The sequence below is a fragment of the Acromyrmex echinatior genome, chromosome 16 (assembly GCF_024713525.1).
Source record: "Acromyrmex echinatior isolate Ae372 chromosome 16, ASM2471352v2, whole genome shotgun sequence".
NCBI classification, from domain to species: Eukaryota; Metazoa; Arthropoda; class Insecta; order Hymenoptera; family Formicidae; genus Acromyrmex; species Acromyrmex echinatior.
This window is the reverse complement of record NC_141867.1, coordinates 9,630,268-9,656,991: the sequence shown is the minus strand read 5'-3', so window position 1 is coordinate 9,656,991 and position 26,724 is coordinate 9,630,268. Positions and strand designations below refer to the sequence as shown.

The window sequence follows — 26,724 nt, the reverse complement described above, 5'->3', positions numbered from 1 at the left end:
CTTACATTAGGAATGATTCAACAAGCAATTTCACATCGTTTGAAATCATTGGGAATGATTCAAAAGCAAGGGAATTGGATTCCATATGAACTGAAGCCGAGAAACGTTGAACGCCGATTTTCCATATGTTAAATGCTGCTTATCAGGCATAAACAAAAAGGTTTTTTACATCGTATAGTCACTGGTAATGAAAAATGGATCCACTACGATAAACCAAAGAAGAGGAAATCATAGGGATCACCTGGCTATGCTTCAACATCGACAGCCAAGCCGAATATTCATGAAAAAAAACTCATGTTGTGTATTTGGTGGGATCAGCTTGGTGTCGTGTATTATGAGTTGCTCAAACCGAACGAAACCGTTACTGGGGCTCTCTACCGAACACAATTGATGAGATTGAGTCGAGCACTCAAGGAAAAACGCGCCCATTACTACCCTAGGCATGACAAAATTATTCTCCTGCATAATAATGCTCAATCACATGTTGCGGCGCCGGTCAAAACCTACATGGAAGCACTCAATTGGGAAGTTCTACCCCACCCGCCGTATTCACCAGACATTGCCCCTTCCGATTACCATCTATTTCGATCGATGGCGCATGGCCTATCTGAGCAGCATTTCACATCATATGAAGTTATCAAAAATTGGATTAATAATTGGATAGCCTCAAAAGATGAAGCGTTCTTCCAATGCGGTATTCGTATGCTACTAGAAAGATGAGAAAAAGTAGTGACTAGCGATGGACAATACTTTCAATAAAACATTATGTATCATTCTTTCACAATAAATGCCTAATTTTTTATTAAAAACAGCGGAAACTTATTTGTACACCTAATATTTAAATTAATTAATACTTATACATTGCTTCAAATACATTTTTAATTAGATAGTCAATTTTTTTCTGGATAATTATGTACTTTAGGGGAGCCCCTCCCCTCGCCCAATAACCTTGACCTTAACATATAATGTCGAAGTCATCGCCCCGAGTCACCTTGAGGAAGTTTTAGCTGTCAGATGTTTAAGGAATAATTTCTTCTTTTTATAATGTGAAACGAGATTTCCTGCTAGTATATTCCACAATTTCTCACAACTTTTATGATTTTCCACACAAAGCTTTCCCCTCCCTCCTCCTGCATAGGGGTGCACGACTCTCACATTTGACTCTCACCTCTCTTTTTCTCTGCTTCAGGGACGCAAAACTCTCACCTACGATCCCCCCCTTCTCCCCCCCTGCTTCAGGGGCGCACAACTCTCATCCCCGATTCCCTCCTCCTACTGCAGAGGCGCACGACTCTCACCTTCGATTCTCACCTTCCCCTCTCCCCCTGCAAAGAATCGCATTATACTTTAAAGTAGAAAATCTAGTTTCATATAGTAAAAAGAAGAAGTCATTTCTTAAACTTCTTTTGTTTATAACTTTTTAACGAGTAGCGTCCGGCTAAAACTTCCTCAAGGTCATTCAGGGCGATGACCTTGACAATATATATTAAGGTCAAAGTCATTAGGAGGGTTCTCCTAAAGTACATAATTACCTTTTTCTAATTTGTATCTGTCTTTAAATACTGAAAATTAAACTTTTTTATCAGTAGATAAATTATAACAACTTATCCCACTGAGGGGCAAGTTACATTTACAATATCACTTGAATATGTGTGTGTGTGTGTGTATATATATATGAGCAAATTTAAGATTACAATGAAATCAAATCACGAAATACTTCACAAAAAATATTTACTTTATAATATAAAATTAATAAAATATTAGGTGTTGGAATTAATTCGTAGCGTTTTTTTAATGAAAGAATGTTATTTATTTCACATGAGGATTAAAAAATACATTAATGAAAGTACTTCCCATCACTTTCTACTACTTTTGACCATCTTTCGGGCAGTGAATGAATACCGCGTCGGAAGAACTGTTCATCTTTAGATGAAATCCAGGAATCGAACCATTTTGTACAATCTTCGTAAGATGTGAACTTCTGCTCGCACAAGCTATGAGCTAATGATCGAAACAAGTGGTAGTCGCTAGGTGCAATATCAGGAGAATACGGCGGGTGCGGTAGCACTTCCCATTTAAGTGTTTCCAGGTATGTTTTTACCGGTTTTGCAACGTGTGGGCGAGCATTGTCGTGCAGCAAGATGACTTTATCGTGTCTTTCGAAGTATTCCGACCGTTTTTGCTTCAATGCACGGCTCAAGCGCATCAGTTGCCGTCGGTAGAGATCTCCAGTAACGGTTTCATGCGGTTTTAGCAGTTCGTAGTATATGACACCCTTCTGATCCCACCAAATACAGAGCAGGAGCTTTGAGCCATGGATATTGGGCTTTGCCACTGATGTTGATGGTTCGCCGGGCTTAACCCATGACTTTCTGCGCTTTGGATTGTCATAATGGATCCACTTTTCGTCACCGGTAACAATCCGATGCAAAAAACCTTTTCTTTTCTGCCGTTGAAGCAGCAGTTCGCACGTGAGAAAACGTCTCTCAATATCCCTTGGTTTCAATTCATATGGGACCCAATGTCCTTCCTTCTGGATCATGCCCAAACTTTTAAGACGTTTTCCTATTGTTGAGAAGTCAACTTCCAATGACGTAGATAATTCTTTAAGTGTTTGACATGAGTTTTCATTGAGCAGTGCCTGCAAATCGTTATCTTTAAATTTTTTCGGCTGACCAGGTCGCTCCTTGTCATCCAAGTCGAAATCACCAGCTTTAAAACGTGCAAACCACTTCCTACACGTTTGCTCAGCCAGAGCATGTTCACTATACACATCCACTAAAATACGATGAGCTTCAGCTGCACTTTTGTTCATATTAAAGTAATGAAGCAAAACTCCTCGCAAAAACACTTTATCTGGCACAAATTTTGACATATTCAATGAATTATACAGTATTGTTATTTATGATTTCAAGAAAGGTTATGTACGGCAAATGACGTCCTATGATAGATGTTTACAATGTATACAGAACTATAGGTAACAACGAAATAGTGTACTGTTTGTGCCATCTCTTGTAAAACGCTACGAATTAATTCCAACACCTAATATATTATTACAAAAATTTTTTCTTTTATTAATTATTAAAATTAACGTTGGAAAATCATAAAATTAATATTACACGCATTTGCTGTTTTTCTCACAAACAAGTGGTCATTTTTAACTTCCTTTACTGTGGCATACGTTTCTACATTTATAGATCTTCTATTTGTCTTTTTTTTTTGTAAAATTGCATCATTTCACAGACTTTTATAACTAGACTGCTGATTCAAAATAATAGAAAGATATGAACTCGATTCCGAACTGTTCTTATTTTAGTTCACATATGCGAAATAAGTTTGTGCAATAATCTACTCCACAGGCATTGTAACTTAACAAATTCATGTCTTCATTTCATTAATACGATATATAATTCCAATGCGATTTTTCACCACTCACTTATACTTTTCATTTATATTTTATTTTAAAGAACAACGATTTTAAAGCGTTTGTACAATAGTTATTTAATCATTGTTTTATATATAAAAAACGTTTTTAAAATAACCTTAAATGGTTTTAACACAAAAATAACCATTCCTAAACATTTTATAAACATGTTGTTTTACTTGAGTAGCATACATATGTCATTTAACAATAAAAGGATTGCTAGTAACAAAAAAATTGTTACTTTTTCGTTACTTTTCCAAAAATGATTACATTTATGTAAATTATAATTACATAAGAATAAATTGTTTTCAATTAATTCTTTTGTTTTATTTTATATTTTATTAGTGCTTTATTTAGTTTTGATACATATCTTAATTTGCATCAGCACATACTCTTTAACTATAATTAATTTATATCGCTGAATTTTGAATTTTTGTTTAATAATAATTTTTTTTTTCAAAACCGTCTATTAGGCTATCCGTCTATTAGGCGATGTCGAAAAATTCATCAAAATAAGTCTATTAGCATTAAAAAGTCTTTCTAACAATGCACTACTCGATAGAATGATATTATATTTAATGAAAAATTTTTTGAAAGAGAATGCTCATTTAACATGCTGACATCAGTATCATCTAAATTTAAATAGCGTGCGCTCTTTTAGTATTATTATAGTTAATCTTATTAACTCTATATTAACGGAATAACGAAAAAATAATTTAAAACTTCTTGTTACTGAAAATTGTGACTTAGTTATCGTTACTGTTACTCACTAGTAAAAAAAAAGTAACTACGTTACTCATTCGTTAATAAAAGTAACGGAATTAGTAACTTTGTTATTTTTTTATGTAACTTATATAACTTGAATGTATCATAATGATAACATAAAGCAATTATAAATATTTCGACCTAAATTTTTTGTTATCATTTACATATGTATAATGTATAGCTCTGTATGACTTGATGTAATAAATTGACTTAAAGATATCGGTAGTAATCCAAGATTGTTCTTGTTATGTCCAAACCATTGAAAATTTGGTCAAGGAGACAATAAGGGAGAATGGAGAGGGTATGGAAGGACGGTTAGATTCAATCACACAAGTATACGCGCAGAGGCGAACACCTGTGAGTCGTACGCACCTTTCCGATCTCGGAATATGGGTCAACGTCCCGAAGGGACAGTGCAAACTTCGGTCCTACTTTTTGGGTCAAGAAACTTAATCCTTTTGACTCGGGACCTCGTGCGATCTCAGGTGCTTAGGGGGAAAGGAATGCAAGTGGTGGTAAAAATAAATCGAAGCTGGCAATCTTCATTTATAATATAAATAACTTACATTTATTTAAGAAAAATTTAGGTTATATCAAATACATATATATATATATTTATATAAATATATTATATAAAGAAAAGAAAAAAAAGCTTATCATTATACATGTAATTACAATCGATTTATGGTAAAAGAGTTAAAATTTAGTCACGGAGGTGTGCGTGTGTACGCGCGCGCGCGCGCGTGTGTGTGTGTGTGCGTGTGTGTGTGTGTGAAAAGAGAAAATAGAGTTATTAAATATTGGAGGCGAGAAAGGAGGTGCAGGAGCACATTGAAATGAGGTGCTTATATAGGACGATGTAAGGGATGGAGTTTCCAGGAATGTAGACTGTAACTATTCTATCTACTATATATATTCTATCTACTATCCCATTCATTGGAAGGGGAAGAATACAGTCTAAAAAGCTGATCCCAATCGATCGGCATGGGATCTGGTTGATATGGAGGAGATGGGAGCTGGTTTAATAGAGGAGGGAGAGGTAATCGTTCTTCGAGGAGGAGGGGAATAGTTTAGGATTTCTTGGATAGCGGGATTGATGACAGGGGGAGAAAGGAGGTCTAACGATTGTGTTTGATCTAAGACTGGCGAGTATGAAATCTCGAGGTAGCTGTCGTCGGTCGGTTGTGGCGGCACGGTTGTTAACTATGTGGACGGTTCCGATGTAAGAGGTTCGTCTCCGTTTTTTAATTGATATACGAGTTACATTATAACCGAACGAAAGAGTAAAAATATATGTATATCTGTTACTCGCATATGAGTATATACACATGTATAAATACTTGTATATATATATATACATATATATATATATATAGGCGAATAACAGCATGCATATATTTTTATCCTTCCGTTATATGTGTGTGTGTGTGTGTGTGTGTGTGTGTGTGTGTGTGTATTCTTATACGGAGTTCTTTATACAATGTGTGTATAACCGGATAGAATGGCAAGCCGATTTATTGTTTAGCTGCTTGGGAGAGCGCCAGGAGGGCAGTCGCAGTGGCCAGTGACTCCCAATAATAATTGTTGCCCACAATTTTTTTATGCACTTGCGTAAAAATACGTGAACTGGCGTGAACGCGCGTTTTTCACTGACGTGAACCGAGATAGCTTGATTTCCGTACTGATGCTCTGCGCTTCCGCGGGATCTCATTTATATCCCGAGAAAAGGATGTAGTACTCTTTGTCTACGATGCAATAGTTGCAATGTATCACGCAAGATTTACGATTTTTATAACGTCCTATCGTTGTTAATCTAAAGTGCATCTTTAGAGAGGTTTGGAGAAGAAAATAAATGATTTATGTTTTTCTTTAAAAAGACAAGATTGCTCCAGACGGATGACGATCTGTTATTCTTGCGGAAAATATGACTAGGTAAATAGACGGTTACTGTGCACAACTAGTTTTGCGTGCAGGGCTACCATTGTCAGTCGCGAGTCCGATCTTAAATAACGCTACCGGAAGTTATCCCATGCGTTTTATGATTTTTTTAAGCGCGACGTGACGCCTGTTTTCCTAAGATTAAATTGTTGATCAGTCTGAGACAAAGTTTAGATTTTTATTATTGCGTGACTTCGGTGCATTTATAATGTCTTTTGCAATCTTATCACTTTTCGGGCCTGCATTGAAGTTGTTATTCCTTCCGGGTTGATTGGCGTTTACGAGTTTTCGCGGGGCTTGTCCGGTCCCTCTTTTCAGTCATGTCAGACCATTATCAGAGGACTCCACTCGAGTCTCATAGACGCCAATCATAGTCTTGACGTGAAGCCGATTCTTTTGAAAGAAAAAAATCGTGGCGTCTATAGGACGTAACACTGTTGTAAGTCAAAATACGTATGAAATGTCAAAATAAGTATGATGTAGTAATACAAACTAGTGACCATTGCAAAATTGCCTTATTGATAGTGCAGGTAAATGCAATCTAAATGCAATCTAAAATGCATCTAAATATAAGTACGTGGTGCACAACAAATGATACCTGGGTATAGGTATCACAAAAAAAGTATCTCAATACAGTTCCTAGGTACGTAAATTTGTACGTGGTTACAGTACAGCAGTGTTTTGCAATATCTAGATACTGCACAACACTGTTCTAAACATGTTTATTTGCAACATTAATGGATATACCAAACGTTTTTAATATTATTCAAAATTTTTCCATACACATATACTTACACATACACGCGCGCGCGCGCGTACACACATACGCACACGCACACACATATACGTAAGAATTTTTTTAATTTACTCTGAAAATATGATAGTTGTGGTACAATATTTTAAAGATTTTTACCAGGCTCAAAATTAATCAAACTTATTTTATATTTAATTGCAATTTTATTAATGAATGAGAAAAATTTACTTTAAACGTTAGCTCACGACTATCATATTTTCAGGATAAATTCTAAGAAAAAAATCTCTCCATACACATGCACGCACGCACGCAATGTTACTGTTTTAAAGCAAAAGATTTCTTGGTTTTTCAAACAACGCCATTTTACGTTCCAGTACAAATATCTCCTATGAAAAATTAAGAATTTCTAAGATTTTGTCTCAATTTATGTTTTTCGTCAAATTTTTCCGCCAAGGTTCTTATTATGTATTATATATTTTATATATATATATATATTATATATTTGAATATCGTTTACAGTTATCTAATCAGCAGCAATGTTTTTAAAAATGTTTTTAAAAATATTTACGAATCATTTTTTAAAACATTTTTAAAAATAATGAGTTAAGTCCCTTTCTTTATTAAAAGAAATATTTATTTTAACGCTTGAAGAAACATTTCTTTAACATTAAAAAAAGATTTTTTAATGTCATAATTATTTTAACAGTTAGAAAAAATAACAATGTAGAACTTTTTAAATTTATTTTTATATCGACAGTGCCTAAACATTGGACAATTAATTTTATTTATTAATTCTAATTTTTAATTATGCCAAAGTCTCGTCTGGATGGACGACTATGTAGTCATGTCACATTCATGATCACATTACCAAGTGTTCATAAAACTCAAACGCCGAAAATGGCGCTCGTCGCCTAAGCGCCGGCGCCCCCGGCGGCGACTCATCTATTACTCATTATATTTTCTATTCTTACAGAACCGGCAATGTTTACTTTGTTGTTGTTATATTTGGGTGACAAATTTTGCACAAATATCTTTCTTTTCTAATATGCCAAAACATAAGAGGCATTGTCTAGAAGCTTGTCACGTGAAAGAAAATAAAAAAAATGCAGGCATGACAGCGGTCCTCGTTACAGTAGGTTACGTTCTAGATATAACTTTTCCTCAAGTCCACCGAGCGAAACATCCTTAAGACATCGTTTGTCCTCTCGCGAGAAACTGTGCCAAGTTTTATCACAGCTTAATTGCATAAGGAGATGTGAGCTTGAATCGGGGATTAATCCTGAATCTCCGCAAGCGTCGACAGGTCGCTTTCCATCCGAAGGCCCCTTATCTTCGACGGAGATGCTCTTTGAGGCTAGATCTTGTCCAGACAATTTTGCAGACGACCAAACGATTCAAGGTAAGGATCGAAGCGGCATAGTAGACCTCCTCTCGTCAACCCGTTATCCTATACGGCAAAGAAGGGACATAACTAACTGTTCTCATTTGCAAAGTCCCTATCTTTTCAAATATCTTACTCGACACCGAGATAAGAAATAAGGTCACTTTTATCAACCAAGAGGGCACGGAGACCTTAATAGGCCCCGACGTTGACAAGGAGACAGTTCCTTTGGACGACTTGTCAATGAATTATTCGGAAATCAAATTCAGACAGCGGAGGTGGCCTCTTGGTTATCGTCCTTAATACGACCAAGGCGGATATGCGTGCTGGCCTGAAGGTGGATCTCAAAAAATCTCTCCTCGCCAAATACGAGCTCAACGAGGAGCTTTCATTTCTTGCCCCACCTAAGATCAATAAGGTCTTAATCTCAGCTCTACGGTGCTCACGCGCGACAGCCATCAAAGACAGTTATTGTTAGTCGGCTCCGACCCGAAGTCGGAATGAACATGCCACCTCACCCACAAAGGTATATGCGATAACTACCATCCACCATTCAACGAAGCCGCCCCGAGAAGGGCAATGAAAAAACCCAATAGCGCTTGCAGGGTTTTTCTGCAGGAATAAGCAGTTTCGCCGCGATGCGCCTCGAGTCTTGAGTTCTCTAGACGTTTCGTGCCCATGGGGAACCACGGCGAGGCCCACTTATTTGCATCTCGCACGCCCTGATTCTGTAATAAGAATGTTATTATATGTTTCCCTAAACTGCTCTGTGGTGCGTGTATTTACCGTGATGAGGTACGGATTACTTTGTCAAAGGTATTCCTGTGATGAGGGGCAGATCTCCCTTAACTAAGCTTCACACACCGCTTTGAGGGCATTGGCCCTGTCCTGGTGAGTCCCAGAATCTAGTCCTCTCTTTGAGGTTGCTTTATCCATAGAGTTTCTTTATAGAAGTCGACGAGTGTTTGAAATGCTTCGGCGTTTGACACTAGGAATTGTATTGCCTTAGGCAGTTTCCACTTATAAGGAACTACGTCTCGTAAGACAATTCTTTGCATCTCAAATTCTAAACACTTTAAGATAAGGTGCCAGACTGTGTCCTCTTTAGCTCCGCATTTGCATAAACTAGCTTTTCAGTAAGTCCTAATTATGAGAATTTCGCATAGAAGTTACCATGCCCAATTAGAGTCTGTGTGAACCAGTAGTTGTGCCCACTCGGCCTAAAGTCTTTCTTGTATGCTATTGAAGAAGGTGAACGTTGTCACTCGACGCTTCGTCGAGGTTTCCCACCTAGTTTACCACACCTTTGCCTCCTCAGGAGGAGTCAACCCCGAGCACCAAAGAACCTCCAGCAGGGGAGGATCAAGATGCCAAGAGGATCAGCCGCCCCAGGATGCCCGTCAAATACCGTCAAATTCCGTGTTCGCCACGGAAAAGCCATTTTGCTTTTCCGACACCGATTTGTGGCTATGCTGTGTCAATGAGGCTTCCTTAAAATGGGCCGACCCCGACTCCAGCACCAAAGAACTCCCACAGAGGGATCAAGGTGCCAAAAGGGTCAGCAGTTCCAGGATGCCTTAATACTGTCAATTCCATGGCTTCCCTAGGCTTCACCACCCCCAATCCCGGCATCAAAGAATCTTCAACGGAGGGATCAGGATATCGAAAGGATCAGCAGCCTCAGGATGCCTTAATACCATCAATTCCATTTACGCCACCGTAGTGTTTTGCCGTCCTGAGAGTTTCCAGGAGCACCAACTCGGAGGTAATTGTGTGTGACTTGGAGATGGGAGGCTGTGTATTGCGCATCAATCGTTCCTCTACGAGCCTTGGGAAAGAATCATAGCCACTCCCAGTTATCAAAGACAGTATTAATTAGAGGTCGGATCGTCGCTGATCGTCGTTTGGTTTTTTTTATAGAGCATTGGAGATTATTATCTCAGACCCAATTGTGTTAAGGGATGGAAGGTTATGTTATCTCTTTTTCCTTTTGGCCTTCCTCCCGTCTCTCGCTCAGGGAGTCATGCTTTACGACGCATAGCAACCACTTGCAATAGGGAAATCAAGCGTTTGCTACAGAAGGGCGTAAAAGAAGTCGTCCCATCTGCGAATCAATTTCTCTTCTTTTTTTTTCTGATTAAGAAATCATTGGTCGGAATGAGATTATCTTGAATCCGAAAGATTTAAATTCGTATATTACCCTTCCACATTTCAAATTAGAGAACTGGTGTACGATAATCCGTTTTATGCTCTCTGATTTCAAGATGACAAGTAGATCTTGAGAATGCCTACTTGTTGGTGTCTATTCCACCACTTACGCAGGAAATTCCTATTCCACCATTCACACAGGAAATTCCTTTGATTTATGTGAAGGAGCAAGGTCTACGAATTTACATCTTACCACCTTAACCTTTCGCCGCCCTTTATATTTACAAAGATTTTGCGGTGAAATCACTTCGCGAAAGAGGCTTTCCCTCGGTGATATATCTCGACGATTTTTTATTTTTAGGTGCCTCCACCGAGGAATGCCAAAGAAATATCAAGGCGTCGGTCGACTTACTGTTACCTCCAGGTTTTCTTATTAATTTTGACAAATCTCAACTCACGCTGTCATCTAGACGTAGATTTTTAGGATTTATGTTCAATACCATCCAGCAATCAATTGCTATTTCATTAGACAAGAGAGCGAGACTCTATTCCTTGACAGGAAGGTTTTCGCGAAAATTACAATGCACCAGGATTTTGCGAGTTTAATTGGCTTGCTGGTATCTGTTTTTTCAGTCGTTCAGTGTAGTCCTCTCTACATCAGAAGATTTGAAACAGAAAAATATTTAGCTCTGAAATCGACTTCGGGAGATTACTCCAAGCAAATGGCTATCGCTTCTTACTTATAGAAGGATTTTGAGTGGTGCTCAATGTATTCTCAAATCCTAAGCGACCTAATATAACATTATAAATAACCTTATTTGCTCAGAGCTCTTTGCTCGTGAAATATTCTCGACGCTTTTTTAAATGGTTGGGGAGCTACCTGTGATGATCGACACATTCACGACTGGTGGTCAACGGAGGATCTTCACATCAACGCATTAGAGTTAAAGACGGTCTTTCATGCATTAAGATGCTTTGCCAGCAATCTCCTCGATGTCTTACTGAGGATTGATAACGAGGGACGACGAGACCACAGGGGTTTTGATTATTCCACAGTGGCAGTCTCAACTGTGGTTCCTCTTCTTTTGTCGTTTGCTAACTTCGGAACTTTTGTTTTTGGCCCCATCTAAATCTCTTTTATCGTCTCTTTCCAGATCTCAGCATCTGGAGTGGAAAAGCTTTTCCCTGACTGCAGGAAGACTATCAAGCAAGCACTAATATTGCAGTCTGCTCCCCAGCGGCTCTAGAAGTTATGATCACCTCTCTATTTTCAGCTACAATTAGCCAGTATACCCGACTTGTAAGGGCTGGTGGAACTTTTGCATCAGATTTCACCTTTCTCCCCTAGAATGGACCATCTTTGATTTTTTTACCACAAGAATTAAAAAATGTGAGTTCTTATTTATCTTTTAATACCACGCGGTCAGCAATCTCTCTCATTTCCGATAAATCGGTAGCTACTCATTAATTAAGCATTTTGATAAAGGGGTTAGCGTCATTAGGTCACAAAACGCGCGTTACGATTTCATCTGAGACCCAGCTCCGATGGTCGCAAGATTAGCAGAAATCTTTCCTTACGAATCTAGGTCTCTGGAAGTCATTTCAAGAAAATTAATCTTTCTTCTAGTTCTGGATTTAGTATAGCAAGTGCAAACCCTAGCAGCGATAAAGATCTCACATATTTTTCGAGAAAAAGATAGATTTATAATTAAGATATCGGATCGAATAAAAATATTTACTCTAGGTCAAGCCCTACTCACTTTTCCTCGTTTTTCCAAGCGCCCAGATCTTTGCATAGTTACCATTTTAGATCATTATTTACAGCGTCCCCCTGAGTGCAATTCTTTACTCATTTCGTGCGTAAAATCTCACAGAGCGGTTGGAGTCCAATTGATGAGCCAATGGATCCGCAAAGGCCTAGAGGAATGCGGAATGCACGGGAATTTTTAGTTGACTCATAGCATGAGCTATGACATGCCTCTACTTCTCTGTCGCCAAGAAAGAGATTTCTCTCGACCTTATCAAGCGAGCGGCGGGTTAGTCTCGGGTTTTTGCAAACTTTTATAACTGCCTGATTATTGCACCGGAGAGTTTTTGTAATTCGGTTCTGCTTCCCTAAAGCAGGGTTGCAGTTATAGAACGATTTTGCGTTAGGTTTAACCGATCAAACGACTATATTTGATACGCGAATACTTCTTTTCTTTTTATCGTTACCTCTAAATTTTAGAGACTATTTGACACTAGCGACATATATTTTATATGATTTTGTATTAGGCCTTACACACATCTACTCGCAAATCATGCTTTAAACAGATACATAATTCATCCGGACGAGATTTTGGCATAATTTTAAGATTAAACGACTTTATTAAGTGAAGTGATCTTAATTATTCCTTGTCTCGACCTTTCTCACTCTGAACGCACAGGCGCTTCTCCCTTCCCCCCTCCTTTTACTATAAGATTTGCTTCGTTTCGTCTTTAAAATAATGAGTAATAGACGGACCGTCGCCGGGGGCGCCAGCGCTGAGGCGGCGAGTGCTATTTTCGGCTTTTGAGCTTTAGAACATCGTTGGTAATGAGAGCATGAGGACATGACTACATATTCGTCCATCCGGACGAGACAAGGCATAATTAAGATCGAACTTATAGAGTTTTCGGTCCGACCGGGTTTATACCAACTTGAGTTAGAAAATGCTTCGCTATTGGTTGACATTACACGCTCTACCAATAGGAGAGCACGAAATATCATTACTTCAACTTAGGTCAATACAAACTCGATCGGGCCGAAAACGTTATTGATAAGTTCATTTAATCTTAAAAATTATATTTTAATTTTTTTCATTTACCGCGACTGGATTTTAAACTTGAGAGCTCAGGGTTATGAGTCTCGTACCTGATCCGTCACGCCACTTATGACTACCACACAGTTCTTATTGTCCATATATGTACACTTAACACAATTATATTGCGTTAACTTCTCTTTCATAATTATTTTATTATTCCAACCCGTTTTTTATTAATTTGAGGTTCAGAGAATAATATTTTTTATATATTTATAATAAACATCAGATAAATGTCAAATAAATGTTTTTTTAAATCGTATATTTTAAGTAAATAAATAACAAAAAACACATTTATTAAACGTTATATGAACGTTTAAAAAGATTTAATAAACATTAAATAAATGTTTCTTTAAACCATTATTTCAAACAAATAATTAATGTGAAATGAACATTTACTAAAAATGTTTAAAAATATTTTTTTCAAACCATTATTTTAAATAAAAAATAAATTTATTTTGAATTTATTTTTTATTTAAAATAATGGCTTTTTTAAACGTTAAATTAATGAATTTTGAAAACGAATCGTAAAAAATGTAAAATTAATGAAAAATGAATGTTTAAAAAACATTTAAAAAACATTGTCTGCTGATTGGGTAAATGTAATTGCTGTATAATAAGTGCATGTCTGATTTTGTTATAGGTTATGTTTTAATGAATAATTTTTATATCTTTTCTACGATTAAAATATACGTTAGCATGTATATTTTAATTGCAGAAAAGGAATTTTTATTCTGTAAAATACTACAAAGAAATTGAACAGGAATAAATTCGTCAAAAACGCTATTTTTATTAACAATATAGAGGGCTCCAGCATTTCCTTCACAGTTTATGCAATCCTTAATATAAATTGATTATTATGAATTGAACATTCAAACCTTTTATAATTATAATACTCATTAAAAGAGTAATAGTTTTAATAAATATGTTATATTTTCTTGAAAATTAACAAGTATATCTATACTGTTTAAAAAGTACTATTGTATATTCTAAATTTGCGTGACATTTTGTATAATAAATTTTATATGAAATGTCTAAATATAAAGTTTTAAAATTCTTATAAATAATGTTAAAAATATTTATTATATATATATATATATATATATATATATATATATATATGTCTACATTTCAAATTTTTTTATTTAATTTAGTTTCAAAAATATAAAATTTATAGCTTTATTAATAAGAAAAATGTCCTATGTCACTAAAATATTATCTCTAAATGGTAAAACTTAATATTTTGAAAATATTAGTACAAAAACATTTTTACAATGCATATACGTAATATATATATATATATATATATATATATATATATGGATATATGAATCGTTTACAGGTCAAAATGATTAATTTCATTTTTTAAATCTTAAAATTTTAAAGCCAGAGTATTTTAATCAAGTTGGCATTACAATTTTTTTAAATTCAAAAAATAGAATTACTTTGGCCTGTAAGTGGCTTATATAATATTATATATGTACATAATACATTTTAAACGCGTATTTGTAATATTAGGAATACGTATCAAATATATAATTTACGTATTTAATATAGAAAGAATACATATTGCTATATGTATATGTATTTAGTATGTAAATTATGTATCTAAGCCATGAAAATTCATCGATATTAAATACGTATCTGATACATGATTTATACGTATTGCTATGAATCTGCTATATAGCTCTAACATTGCAAATTTCATGTATCTGATGTGTAAGTAAATTATGTATCTATAAGCGGATATTCATTAGTAATAAATATGGATTTGGTTATCTATAATTCATATGTATTGCATATGTATCTGCTATATAGCAACATTTCAAATTTCATATATTTGCTATGTATTTGAAATCTAAAATGCTGTGCGGGATTATAAAAATAGATTATATAGATATTGTAAAAACGTTAGCTAAATTTGTAAACGTTTTAAAATGGTTCTTTTACAGTAAAAAGAAAGAGTCTTATAATAGTTTTTATACTGGTTTCATAAACATTTAATTAATCGTTATATATAACGTTTCCTACACGGACACTTATAATTTATTAAAAACATTTATCTGTAACTGTTATTCAACGTTACGGAAAAATGTTTTTTCAATAGTTTTTGTTCTACTTGGATAGTTACGTTTTAAGAGGCTTTAGCATACACGATGTAAATTACGTGTATTGAACTTACGTAATTCTCGTAATTTGTTAAAGTAATCCCTTTGACAAATTACGAAAATTATGGTATTACTTGTACACTTGCTTAAAAAAATATACAAGAATATCAGCAACGAAATTTTTAAGTAACGTTTCGTGACATAAGCAGAATTTTAACAGTATATAAATTTTTTATAGGACGACAGAACGTCTTAAACTTTTTTTAATGATGTAGAACATTTTACAGACGCGAGGTGATATATGACGGAAGCGATTCTCACTACATTCTCATAAATTATTCAAAGAATTTATTTAGTAACTCTCTAAAAAAAAATCATATTCCAAAGAAACTCTCAAATTCGAAGTACTAAAGTGAAACATGATAAAATTAATAAATAATTTATCGTACCTGTGTGTACCTCATTTGGAAATAAATATAAGCACACAGAATATATATATATATATATTTATTTATAAGAAAAAGGAGTAAGTTTAACAATACTCTTTACATCTCAATATTTTTATTAAGTTACTAATATGCTGTAAATTAAATTGCAACATAAATAATTTATAAACAAAAAATAGAATATTTGATAAAAATAATACAAAATATTTAATGCAACAGTCTCTTTATGACTTAAGCATTTTTTATTTTTGCGTTTTAGGCTTATTAAATTGTTTAAACAGAATGCCCATGCAAACTATTTGACTCCCCTGTACATGGAAATGTATAAAATACGTATAAAATAACGTATACGTACAAAATAACATTGTAAATTATTATCTATAAAAAACATTTTTAATTGATGTGAGGTTCTGACGACAACATTTCAATTTATTAATGAGAAGTTGATTGAATTTATGAGAAGTTGATGAGATTTTATGAGATTTTATGCGCGTCTACGAAATTGCATTAATACCGATACAAACGCTCGAAAATGCGAGAAATTTTCATTATATTGAGAATGGTAGAATACAAGGCCAACTCATCATTGATCTTTCGAATTCTGTGAGATTTGCCCTTGGCCAACCTTAGCGTCGAGAATTCTACTTATATTCAATAGACGCCTGTATGCGATTTACATGCTTGACATCGTTACGTGATGCGATAATTTACCACATAAACGAGATACGTATTCTTTCTCGTAGGTACATATTCATATATGTAAAATTTTTTATTTAAATAGAAATTTTTCAAAACTATTGGAAAATAACAATTTTACTGCACTTGTATCTATAGTAAAACAAATGGTTATAACGTTTCTGCTCAGACAACAGGTGCAACAAAATTCATCAATAGTTTCCCTATACAATCCTCTAATAAGACAACTTTGTAGCACATTATTGTAATATATGTCTACGTTATTTAATTAGAGAGAGAAAGAATAACAAAGAGGAAGAAAATGCAGTTTTTTTTATCACATCAATCTTACATTTTTCTATCTCTTATTATATCCAACAAAATATACACATGAGGCGTATTTAAGACAATCGATGATATACATGTAAAATAACATAATAAAATAACATATAATAAAATAACATATTATCTACTATTTTAATAAAAATTGTTTCTCTTTATTACTTTTGCGAACCACCTGTTGATTTTTATTAATACATTCCATAAGTAATCGTAGTAGTATATTATGTGTAAATCTAAATTTGTATTTAATGACATCGATTATACAGTATCGTTTATTTACGTATATGTAATGTGTTTACCTTTTCAATATTTACAATTAAATCATTGCATAATTGTATAAATTCTTGTTTAAATCATGTTACTGTGATGACAATTTATTCAAAAGGTAAACTGCAAATTTTACGGAAATAAAGCATTTTTCTAATTTGTAACTTAAAGGATATATACGTATGTTATATATTGAATTGTATTGTATAAAAAAACTGTACTTACCATTCTCTCTCTCTCTCTCTCTCTCTCTCTCTCTCTTCTCTCGTTCTCTTTTTTTTTAACATTTTTTTTTACATAAAATCGGTATTAATGTAGTTATAATATAATTCTTTTTTATTCTACATATTTTGCGCTAAAAGCGGGATATTACACTGAAAAGTACAGTATTGATATATATATATATATATATATATATATATATATGTATATATATATATGTGTGTGTATATATATATATATACAATATATGAAAAGTAAATTATTGGAATTAGATCACGCAGAGATTTTTCATCGCCAAAAATTGTTCTACAATAATTAAACAATAGTGAGAAAAATATTATCGTGAAAGTTAAATTGTAAATAAAAAGTTAAAATAAAATTATTACATTAATGATACATTTGCATCCATTTCAATTAAAATTTTATTTATCTATACAAATTGATAAGTAGTGTATTGTCTCTTCATATATAATGCAATAATTTATTTTTCTTTAATCAATATACTTCTCGCTTCTTCTCCTTTCTTGATTTCGACAATATTAACATTATCGGTTCATTGAAAAATAAAAATGGCATCTTTGAACGTAGCTTTTCTCCCAGTCTTCTTCATAGTTGACCGCCGCTACTGCTGGAATAATTGACCTAAATATACTGCAAAAATAGCGGATCATAAATTACATAGGCTCGACGAGAGTGCACTTGACACAGCAATGTCGTCACGCAACTACTATGCTAGAGAAAGAGATAGAAAGAGATATAAAGAGCAAAGAGGAAGAAGTACAATGACAGAGAAAGGTAGAGGAGGAAAAAAGAAACAGGAAAAGAGGAAAGGATGTTCTATTGAAAGTTGCCAGCTCTCTTCCGACGTGTCCTCATTTTAAGTGGAAGCGAATGGAAACCTGCCGTACCAGCTGATATGCGAATCTCGAAGGAATATAGCAATTGAAGAGTCTATATAATGCTGAAGGTTTGCTTATGAATCGTCTATTGCATTCAAGTTTAATTATGAATTGTATCTATTTACACAATTATGAGTAAATTGAGCAAATCTTCTAGAGAAATGACAGAGATGTGTATAAAAAATTTTAAGATATATATAAATCTCATTTTAAATTAAGGGAACATTCTCGTATAACCACATTAAAAATAAGTCTAAAATAAATCTTTTTCGAAATTTTTCTTAAAGAGAACTATTAGACATACGATTCTAATTTTTTATATATTTATTGACACATGTCAATATATGAAAAAAATTTTTACAGCAGTATTTTCATTTCAAAAAATTCATTTCAAGAAATTGAGAGGCGCAAAATTGAAAAAATGAAATGATCAAACAGTTGGCATATCTTAAGAACCAATAATCAGAAATTATAGAACTTTTTCTTTTCTTTTAAAGTTTATTTGCGTGACTATTGCGTAAACTAGAATTATTGAAAATTATTGAAAATTTGTGAGTTTATAACACGTGCTTTTAGAAAGGGATGCGAACAAATGCTTTTTTTTACTCAAAAAAATTGGATAAAAATTAAATTTTTAGTGAAACCGGTTTATTCTAATTTACGTAATAGCTACTCAATACGAATACAACGCTGCAAGAATTTTTAAAATCAGTCGGTTAGTTTTTCCGAAAGCGTATTAACCGCCCAAAAAAACAAACAACGTTTCTAACAAAACGCGTTTAAAGTTTTTTTTACAGATTTTAAAAAATAAAATAATAATTAAACTATTTGCCGTTAATCAGCGATTCCTGATCCATAAAGTAAGTCTTCCTCAAACATTTGGCTGAAAAAAAGAACTTTTGGCTTTAGAATCGTTAATTCTTCGAATTTCTTTCTAAAATTTCTAAAAATAAATAAATTTTTGTAGAATCGTTAATTTTTTAAATTTTTTTTTTGAAATTTTGCCAGTGTATTGTTGGTATACTTGAAATGTTATATACAATCAAAATATGCATTGAAAAGATCGATTTTTTGAAAATTTTACACGAGAATGTACCTTTAACGAATTTATAATATAAATCTTTAAATACTGTATATTTTTAAATGCATTTCAAATTTTATTCTTACTTCATATATATAATATTTATTTAAATATATTTATATTTTACACATATGTATGTATATGTGTGTGTGTGTGGGGGCGGGCGCGTAAATTCTTATACGAAATGTTCTTATACGAAATGAAATCGATGACCATTCTAAGCAAAACAATTCTTGTATATTTTTGTTCCCAAGAAAAATTGCAAAACTTGTTGGTGTCACGACGGAACATCCTATATAAAATTCATTCTCAATATTTTAAGAATTTACTTTAAATATAAAATAATAATATGGCTCAATCAGAATAAATCAATATAAATAAATAAAAGGATTGCGAGCCAGAAAATAAATTAAAAACATTTAATATTCAGAAAATAAATATAAAGAAGTACAATAACAAACGTTTCGACGCCAATCGAGTCATTCTCAATGTTAAAATAAATTTAAAAAATTGAAATATTACATAAATTGTCAAGTATTAAAATTTAAATTATTGCTGACACATATCGGATGTTCCTGTATTCCTTCGTCCTTAGATGCGTGTGGTCCATTGAAACTTGTGATGTTAGAAGTTAAAATCGCTTAGTATTCTGTGATTCTCCACTAATGATAATTTCGTTTTCTTCTTTGTGTAATTAATTTTATTCAGTCAAACTGTTGTGAGTCAAATGATAAAAAAAACGCAGTTAAGTTCAAAACAAGTATCTTAGACAATATCAGACAGCGATATTATATTAATATCAATAATACTATCTGATATTATCTAAGATACTTGTTCTCTACTGTAGTATCGCATTATTGCTTCTATTGGATTTAATAACTATTGCGTTTAAACGTTCAAAATATTTGTTATTGTACTTCTTTATATTTATTTTCTGAATATTAAATGTTCTGAATTTATTTTCAATCTGATTCGTAACGCTTCTATTTATTTATATTGCTTTACTTTAAATACTTATATAGATATTTAACATAAATTCAGGTAAGTTTAAATGTAGCTTCAATTTAAATAGCTTAATTTTCTTAGGAAAATTCTTTAATTTATATTATATCTGATTGTTATTGAAAAATTTGTTCAAATTATAGTATTTCTTGAACGATAAATTACTAAAAAATAAACTTTGTAAATATCAAAAAATATATAATGGCTTTTTTATATAATGGTATTTTTCTTTATCTACTTTCTTTATCATACAATATTAATTATTGAATTTTTTCTTGAATAAATAAGCATTTTATTTCATATTATATAGAAGTATCACATACTCATAGATATAATTATAGAATCTTGTCTAATAAAAATCAATCCAGATTACTATTCCCTCAATCCTCGTTTTATTTAATATATCTACGATATTAGTAATATTAGCTACTTTAAATATAAAATACCCGAAGAGAAAAAATATTTCATATATAATCATATATAATTATATAAAATTGTATAAAATTATACACACACACACACACACACACACACACACACACACACACACACATATACACACACAGGGTGTTTGATAAGTCATGATAAAATTCTCGGGGTAGAGCGGACTAAACGGATAATGAGTTAATAATGACTCATTTTACAATTTTCGCAATAATTACAACAAGATATTAATTATTAAAAATCGCACTGAAAAAAAATTTGAATAACGCGACATTTGTTTTATGTAACTAAATTATTTAGTTCAATACGTACAAATAAATATGTGTGTAATATAAATATAACAAAATAATTTATTACTATTAAAAACAAATCACTATTTAAATCAACAAAATTAAGAGAATTGCAGGATGTTAAGGATCATCTGAAAATGGCTTAATAAAAAGTCGAAACATGTAACATCTATACGTATATTTATCTTGTCTTTCAATTAAATTTTATTCTTATTAATGTGACATCTACACTTTTAAATAATTATTTGACTCTTATATGTCCTTTATAATATTTATTCAAATTTTGTTAAAATTAAGAGTGAAAACATAGATTCTGTAACGCAATATTTTTTTGATATGAGAATTTGTTTCTCTTAAATATAAATAAATCTCTTTGTCTCAAATAAATGTTGATTTCAAGCAATAAAATCACTTTGCATTCAAAGGAAAACTTACTTGAAACAGCAATGTATATAGTTTGATAAATGCAAATTCAATTTTTTTTAAATTAAAATAAAGTTAAAATTTATATTCACAAAAACATAAAGCAACCAAAATTTTGTCTCTGGAACTAAATATATAAAGTCTAAATATATGAAGTCGAATATATCGAAAGATGAAGTCGAAATAACAAAATATATATTCGATATATAAGCTTCAATATATACAATATATTCAAATAAAAACTTTGTTGAATGACTTCAATATACAGTATTTCATGTATTTACTATATATTTAACGAATAATTTAAATGATTGATGCATTCGCACAGCTTATCATTTTGACAGAAAATTTTCATAGAGCAAACCGATATTTATTTTATTAACAGAAATATTTTGTTAAAAAAATTCTACATTGAGTTAAAACAACTCAATTTTTGTTTGAGAAAACACATGAAACATTCACAAAAGTATAAAATAAAAGTAACTAAATACCTGATAAAATTATAAATAATTATCTTATTAAACAATTGAAATATACGATCAGCACGTTCATTAATAGAATAGTTTTACATTTTATTATTCTACAAAATAATGGGAACTAAATAATTTGTTGATGGTAGCAATTCCATGATTGAAAAAAAAATTTTTTAATGCAAATATTTTAAATGCATTTTTTGTATATTTTTATTATTTTTGTATAGATTTATGGAATTAATGTTTTTTTATACAATTTATTAATTATATAATTACATTGTATATTTTATAATTTTTGAAAACGCATACACAGTATCAACGGGATTCGAACCTAAGACCTCTGAGATGGTAACCTTACACGCTGACGCTGAGCTATAATCGCACGCTATTTAGACTGTTTTGAAATTAATGCCCAAAATAACAAAATATAAATTAACAAAACATTTGATATTTTATTTTCGACTCTTGAGCAGTTCAATACAATTTTCCAAGTCTTGGATTCCACAACTCAACTTATTGTTAACACATTGAATCTGGAAATTATGTGTTTCAATAAGTTCGACTAACTGTTGTGACAAAAAAACGACAATTGGCATCTGGAGTATTTGATATGATTTTATGAACTAAAAAAAAAAAAAATTTATAACAACAACCTAAGCGTCAAGCGCTTCGAAAATATAATTGTAATCGAGCGTGTAAAATATTTTATCTCATTATTATAACGTGAATAAAATTTATTCGAAATTAGGTGTTCTCAACATGTATGAAAGTTATAATATTAACACACATATTAATTTTATAATACTGAAGATAGCCTGATATAAGGCCGAAACGTCTATTTTATTGTATTGTTTTTATTCTATAATTAGGTAATCTACTAAAATATAAATATTTCGCTACTAACATTTTGCGCTCATGGGGTATGCCTTTTTAATCACATTGAACAACAAAAAAAAACTTTGTTTCTAATCAAACAGCTACGAAATTTATGCTACTCAAGTAACATAGTAGCGCTTGCAAAGTGCTAAAAGAAGTAATTATTTGTTCATGCTTTGTAAGTATTGTGTGCCACTTGGGTAGATTCAATCAAATGTTTCGTTAATATAATAAAATCATTATAATTTTATCAAAAATTTACAAAAATTTAGTATCATCAAACAGTGAACCTGTTTAGTAATACATTTTTGTAAGAATAAAATTATGTTTGATTATATTAACTAAACACTTGAACTTATTTTAACAAAAATTTTGTAGCTGTTACCAAACTGTTTTTTCATATACGTTGTACACACAGATCCTTAGAGTATATCCAAACTTGTATATCTATATAAATGTTTGCATAAAAAGAAATTATCCAATTGCATTTCTGTTATAAAGATGCACTTAAAATTGGATAATTTCCTTTATGCATACGTTGCACCTATGCAAATTTGGATAGATAGGGTCACATTAAATGACATAAGCTGCATAAGTATAGCATATCACAACAAGTCATTATGATATCAAAATGATGTCAAAATGATTCCAAAACAATCATTAAAATTCATTTTTCAATCATTTCTGATTTATTTTAATATTGTTTTAACATTATCATGACTTGTTGTTCTGCTTGGATAAGACTGTTGGACCAATAAACATCTTATGTAAATTAATATGGCGTATTTTTGTCGGATGATCATTGGTCCAGCAATCTTATGCTATGCTTATGCTTATGTCATTTTGTATGTGACCCTTATAATTCGAATTTATATACTTACGTATATAGTGGCCAAAATTGAATCAAATTTAAATGATTAAGTTGTAATTTCATTTAGTTGAAAGGAACACATCAAGCAATTATGTTATATAATAATGTAATATTTAATGTTTTCTTATAGAAAAAAATAATATTACTAAATCATGTATAAATTAACTGACTTATTTAACCAAGAAATTTTTACGAACAATTCATTTACTTGATTTTTAGTCACGCTTGATTCATTCATCAAAACGTTTTTGAAGATAATACAAAATTTGTTGTTATTTTTAAAAATTGGAATTTATCAGTTTTATTTAGTTGAAGGAAATATTATATAATGATGTGATATTTAAGCATTTTTTTAGAGAAAAATAATATTTAATTTTAACTAAATTATGTATGAATCAACCGAGTTTTTATTTAACTTAAAAATTTTAATAAATAATTAATTTAGTTAATTTTTGATCGTATTTGGTTTATCCAATAAAAAGTTTTTGGAGATAAACAAAACTTCTTGTTATTTTTAAATATTAAAATTGATGAAATCTGTTGTTTATTTTAATAAAAATTTTGTTATATCTAACTTTACCATTTGAATATACATAATATTTATCACGGCACTGTTCAGTTATTCAATACTCGGAATTTAAATAAATATATTACGAAAGTAACTAAATGCCACGCAAAATTAAATAAATTCTATTAATATTTTTGTCAAAATAATTTAATTAAGTTATTTTAGTTATTTCAACTTAGATGGTTGACATAAACAAATTACATATATCCGCAAGCGCAACTAAATAATGATTAAATCAACTATTAAATAAATCAACCATAAAAATTTTGTCCGTATCAATTTTTTTTTCAGTGCGCCGAATATTATTAGGTGTTGGAATTAATTCGTAGCGTTTTTAATGAAAGAATGTTATTTATTTCACATGAGCATTAAAAAATACATTAATGAAAGTACTTCCCATCACTTGTAAAACGTTACGAATTAATTCCAACACCTAATAGTTTTCAATAACTTTTTACTAATTTATTGTCAACTTTACAGAAAAACAGCAAATGATAAAAATTGTTAATAAAATATTAAAAGACATAAAATATTAAAAGACAAAAGTGCAATCCATTCGATATTGAAACACAAAAACTAAAAAGTTAGGTAAAAAAACGGATAAAGAAAGATCTTAATTTAAAATAGTATAACATTTTATATTACTTTACAAATTAGTATTGGATGTCATAAGGATGGAACATTTCGACTGTACTAAGTCTTCAGCCAATTGAAATCACAAAATTTTTAAATTAATACATAATTTTTAAATTAATACATAATGTTAAATAAACTTCAAATTAAATAAAATTACAACATATATAGTCATGTCGCAATAAATAACATATAAAACATCTAAAAGTTATCAAAGACTATTTCTTCGTTGGACGGCGACAAAGAGCAGAGTCAATTATATAAAATTATGTGTGTAGTCAAAGGTTGACTTAGATATATCTCAATATGTATAAAAAGATAAAATCAATCATGATATAAGAATTGTGAAAAACTAAGTGAAATTAAAACAATTATAAAACTTACAAAGAATATTCTTCTCCGATAATAATAAAAGTTCATGCTATATCGAGCGCTATCAGACAGATGCGAAAGATACATCGATGATATTATTAAAATCTAATAAGGTCAAAAACTTTAATACGTACTTATTTTGAAACCGATTTTAATAAACATAGGAATTATCTTTCGTTATCTTTTCGTAAGTCAATGCTTTTTTCTTGTCTTTAATGCTAAGCATTTCAGAAATAAACCTTTTAATTCTGTTCAGAGTTGATGATTTTAGGGGAGTACAAATTAATTTGGTCCGTTTTTTTGTGTTCAAAAATGCATTTATTTCAAAACAAAATGAATGAACAGATTAATTAAAATATTGTTCGCTGATTACTACTTTTTCCCATCTCTCAGGCAATTTTCGAATTCCATCTCGAAAAAATGACTCGTCTTTGAAGGCAATCCAATTTTGGAGCCAATTTTCGATTTCTGCGAAAAAAGTCAACCGGTGACGTGCTGCATCCTTCGGAACAACCAGTAATCAGAAGAAGCAATGTTCGGAGAATACGGCGGGTGCGGTAAAACATCCCATTTGAGCGTTTCCAAATATTTTTTTACGACTTTTGCGACATGAGGCCGAGCGTTGTCATGAAAAAAAAATAACTTTATCTGTCTTTACTCGTATTCCGATCATTTTTCTCGCAATACACGGCTTAAACGAATCAATTGTAGCAATTGGGTGATACCGATCGCCCGTAATAGAATTGCCAGGTTTCAGCAGCTCATAGTAAACAACACCCTTTTGATCTCACCAGATACAGAGCATGATCTTCGAACTATGAATGTTCGGCTTTGGTGTTGATGTTGAGGTTGATGGCAACGATTGACCGGGCTTAGCATATTTTTTCTTCTTGGGGTTGTCGTAGAATATCCACTTCTCCAGTCACAATCCGATGAAAAAAACTTTTTCTTTGTTGTCTTTGAATCAGCTGTTCGCAAGTGAAAAATCGCCTTTCAACGTCTCTCGATTTCAGTTCATAAGGCACTCAATTGTTTTTGAATTATTCCCATGGCTCTCAATCGTGCAGAAACAGCTTGTTGAGTTACTCCCAATGATTCTGCAAGCTCCTCTTGCGTTTGACTCTGATCTTCTTCGAGTAATGCCTCTAATTCTTTGTCTTCGAATTTTTTTGGCTGTCCAGAGATTTGTCTTCAACGCTGAAATCTCCATCCTTGAAACGTCGAAACCATTCCCTACATCAGTTGGAGCAGTGTCACCATAAACTTCGACAAACATTCGATGGGCTTCAGCTGCACTTTTCTTCCAATTAAAGCAGAAAATTAGAACCTCCCGCAAATGTTGCTTGGTTAACACAAAATTCGACATTTCAAACACAGTAAAAATCAAGATTTTTGTATGAAACTCAAAGCGATATAAACTGAATATTATTAGCAGATGTCTAACCTCTCTGAAAACGTCAAAATCAGCTGTCACTATGAACC

At 31.8% G+C, this 26,724-nt stretch overlaps 1 protein-coding gene across 2 annotated transcripts in view; it reads left to right on the top strand.

The window, feature by feature from the left end:
• Positions 1-26,724, top strand: part of LOC105153054 (octopamine receptor beta-2R) — an 83,813-nt gene that overhangs the window by 4,315 nt on the left and 52,774 nt on the right. Inside the window, exon 1 of one of the 2 annotated variants that reach the window (XM_087414502.1) lies at positions 11,565-11,800. The exons of the other annotated variant lie outside the window; for it this stretch is intronic. The gene's annotated coding sequence lies outside the window, so the exon portion shown is untranslated. Of the gene's footprint in view, positions 1-11,564; positions 11,801-26,724 lie in introns of those variants that run through there. 2 annotated transcript variants of the gene reach the window in all.